We start from the raw sequence: 3,763 nt of genomic DNA, 5'->3' as shown, positions 1-3,763 counted from the left end.
ATCAATCTGTCTCTATGTGTTGGCCCTGCCATGGACTGGTGACCTGTCCAGGATAAACCCCGCCCCTCACCTGAGGGCTGCTGGGATAGGCTCCACCCCCACGAACCATTGCAGATCATCAATGACCAAAGCTACTAAGGAGGATTACAGAGTTTGGGAGTCAGTGACTTAATAGAGTCTAACAAAGGGTTGGACCTGAATGAGACAGTCACCCTTCAACATGGGGCCATGGCAGAGTGAACCAAGAACACTACAATGGGGGTGAGAGTGGAGCCATGATGGACTCACAGTTCATCACCTCCACCATCATGTGGACCACCTGATCACCTCTCCCTCAACCTCTAAATAACTCATTCCCTGACCAGGAATCGAACCCGGGCCGCGGCGGTGAGAGCGCCGAATCCTAGCCACTAGACCATCAGGGACCATACTAAGCTCTCCAACAACAGAGACTATAGACAATGACTCAAGAACACAGGACTCTGTGGTCTCAGCTTGAGATGCAGAGGGTCCACCAAGACCACCAGACACCTCAGCCCCCTAAAGACAGTCCACCCCCAGGATCCTGTCCCCTCTGCTCCAACTCAGCCCTCCATTCATAACTGACTTTCGCTACGTCCGAACTGCCAAGTACCAACCTACGTCCTCCTGCTACGACCTAAACATGGCGGCACCACTCAGACACCCTAGAAGATTGGTGGTGAAGCACGACCTCTGCTGGCAGAGCACAGATACTGCAATTAGGTCGGCAGCACCAATGAAAGCCCCACCTGCTGGCCTGACTGTGGTACTGCACTCCACTCTGAACAAACCCTTCACTCATTCTCTATTATTAAGCACGTTAACGCACCTGTACAGGTGTGTTCACATTATATACATATTATATATTTATGCTTGACCGTTTTTGATGAACTTGGGTGGGACTCTGGTGCAGGGATGAGGTCATGGAGCTGATCTGGGAGCAGTCCTGATGTTAAATGCTGTGATGAAGGACAGTGTGGAGGAAAAATGGGTCAAATTTAAATTGTCAACAGTTTAACGTTGTTGGCAGGACTCCAACCTGAGCAGGGAGACCCCAAAGGATTTCTAGTCCATCGCCTTCACCACTCGGCCACAACGACCACATTCACACACTTTTGTAGGAGACTGAAATTAGACAATGAAAGTTCATGTCTGCACAGTCAAACATTTTTTGTCCTCTCTCAAAGACAAACTATTTGTGTGTGTGTGTGTGTGTGTTTTTAAAAAGGCAAAAAAGTCTTTTTTCAGCAACAGAACTTTAATACAAACACAAAATGAAAAGCAGAACAAGCCAGAACCCAAAATATGGATTTACAGAGGAAGCGTGCTGGGCCCAGAACCCAGAGTTGGATGGATCAAAACCATCCTCTGCTAAAAGAAGGGAACAAAATAAACCTGGTTGTTTTGAAATGTGAATCTGTTGAAGAGGGTGGAAATGGTGAGGGAGTCAGTTGTTCCTTTTGTTTTATGACAAAGACCTCATTGTTAACTAAATCATTTTAATTCTTTACTTGAAGATTCACGCTTTTTCGCTCAAAATGTTTGACAACTTCCTCCATGCTGGTGCCCCATCACACACAACAGGTGCACTTGTCCTCTTTTCTCCTCTGACCCTCAAACATTCACAGTCTTCCAGTGAACGTCCAATTGTCCTCTGAAATAAGAGATGAATCTTTCCCTGCTGAGACTCCTGATCTCTGACTGTCACTAGCATGTGCTAGCAGAATACAGCACTCCTTCTTCATGATCTGTCTTTGTCTCTGACCAGCTGTCCTGCTCTCTTTCCTCCTACCAGTCAAAGCAGACATCTTCACCTACTGATCCTGGATCTGCTGACCGTTCCTGCCTGGTAAAAGAAGGAACCAGCACCTGGTTCTCCAGGCTGAATGAACTCCAGGACGTTGGCCAGCCGTGTCAGTTGAAACCTTATTTGTCCTAATAGAGAAAAAATAAGTCTGATTGTTGATGAAAGATGTCATCATGGCTTTGAAACTGTGGTTGGGGACCAGCCAACATGAGCACATTCATGGAAGAATAGCAGTAAAAACAGGAAGTGTCAGTTAGCAAGTACTCACCAGTCTGTCACTATCATACTTGATTCTAGTGGAACAAAATGGCTGCTGCTGCCTGTGCTGCCTGGTGGAGGATCACTCTTCACCATCCTCTCAGGCCTTGATGGAACCAAAAAGGCCAGTTCCTGGAGAAGATCTTCTAGGGGTCCAGGTTAAAGCAGTGCCCCAGCTGGCACCAGGCGCTGACCCAGGTCCTGCATGGGAGATACTGTCAGTTCTGTTCTGCCCTGCTCACAACCACAGGCTGGTGTTGAGGCCTGCAGCAACCAGGGCCCCAGTCACCAAGAGTATAAAGGCTGGTCATTGTGGCAGTGGGAGGAGTCAAAATGAAGACAGACCAATGAGAGCAGGACGTTCCTGGAGAAGTCAGAAGAACTTGACCATGTTTCCTACAGTACCCAGGAGGCCTGGTAGTTGTTGAAGGAAGCTCCAAAAGCAAAGAGCAGACAGCAGGACATCAAAAGAAAAGATCCAGACATAATCCTCCTCTGAGTCCACAGACCTGAGCACCGCTGCTCTGACTACCAGGTTACCTCCTGGTTATCAGGGTGAAGTCAATAAAATTATTAATAATAATTATAATAGAAATAAATAATACTAAATCAAGGCCAGTTTAATAAATGGTAGAGCAGAGGAAGAGAGGTGGGCCCAGAACCCAGAGGTTGATGGATCAAAACCATCCTCAGGTTGACCTTCATGCAGGGTTGGATGACCTTCACCAGTTGGAGCTTCTCTGGTTGACCAACATGTGGAATCTCTGTCAATACTCCAGTGGTGTTTAAGTGATGAAAATATGGGTTAGTGACTGGGAGTGAGTGTGTGTGTGTGTGTGTGTGTGTGTGTGTGTGTGTGAGTGAGTGTTGTGTCAGGATAGCGCTACACTCCCCACCGTGAGGGGCAGTGTGGCAGACGATAGTGAGTGGTCACCTAGCAGTAGACCTGGTCCGACCCTTCTCCATCCTTTCCACTTCCTCTCCCTCCTTTACAGAGCCGACAGCCGTGCGTGGTGGCGTCTCGCTGGTCAGCAGATCGGTTACAAACAAAGGTATGCATGCTTGCTCTGCTCCATTATTCAGTGTCATGGGCCCGCTGTTTACTCCAGTTTTGCTCCGTCCAGCGGTGTGGTGTTACTGGGAGCTGGGCTGTCTCCCTTGGGCCAGTGTGTGCGTGGTGCGCTTTCTGTGGGTAAGACGCGTAGTTGTCTGCCTTTCATATCAAGCTGCCGATGGTCTGTGGTGTTCTGATTATCCTCTTCCGGCCATCGTTTGTGTAGTCTGGGCTGCGGGCTTCCTCCTCCTGCCTCGTCTGACGCCACGATTCTGCTCTCCAGTAGGAAATGTTTATTCTTAGCTTTTGTTATTCTGTAATGCCCTTCATCCACATTTTAATCAGGTTAACTTGTTTATTTTGCAGTGCGCAGCCGTCAATTGCTGCTGTGAGCCTCGCTGCTGTTTTGGTTCTTCTTCTTCTCTTCTCCTCTTCTTCAGTCTGGATTCTTGCTGATTCGGCTCATAACGGCTCTGCTCCCAGTAACGGCGGTTAAAGCCGTGCACTACGGCCTTTATAAGAGCCTCAACGTGGGCCAAGAGAGGGCATCCCGACCCTCATCGGCGCTGAGCCATCCCCCTTGGAGATTGGTTTTAATTAGAGGGGCAGACATTTCCTTAATT

General features: G+C 48.4%; 1 non-coding gene across 1 annotated transcript; it reads right to left on the bottom strand.

Moving 5' to 3' along the window:
• Positions 1-353: 353 nt before the first annotated feature.
• On the bottom strand, positions 354-425 carry trnae-cuc (transfer RNA glutamic acid (anticodon CUC)). The gene has a single exon. It is a non-coding gene; the product is annotated as a tRNA-Glu (tRNA).
• Between the last annotated feature and the right edge of the window lie 3,338 nt (positions 426-3,763).

The sequence above is a fragment of the Aulostomus chinensis genome, chromosome 1, assembly GCF_037954235.1.
Source record: "Aulostomus chinensis isolate RoL2024-O1b breed Wild chromosome 1, RoL_Achi_v1.0, whole genome shotgun sequence".
Classification (NCBI taxonomy): domain Eukaryota; kingdom Metazoa; phylum Chordata; class Actinopteri; order Syngnathiformes; family Aulostomidae; genus Aulostomus; species Aulostomus chinensis.
Note: the sequence above shows the minus strand (reverse complement) of the source record. Positions and strands in the feature narration are given on the sequence as shown.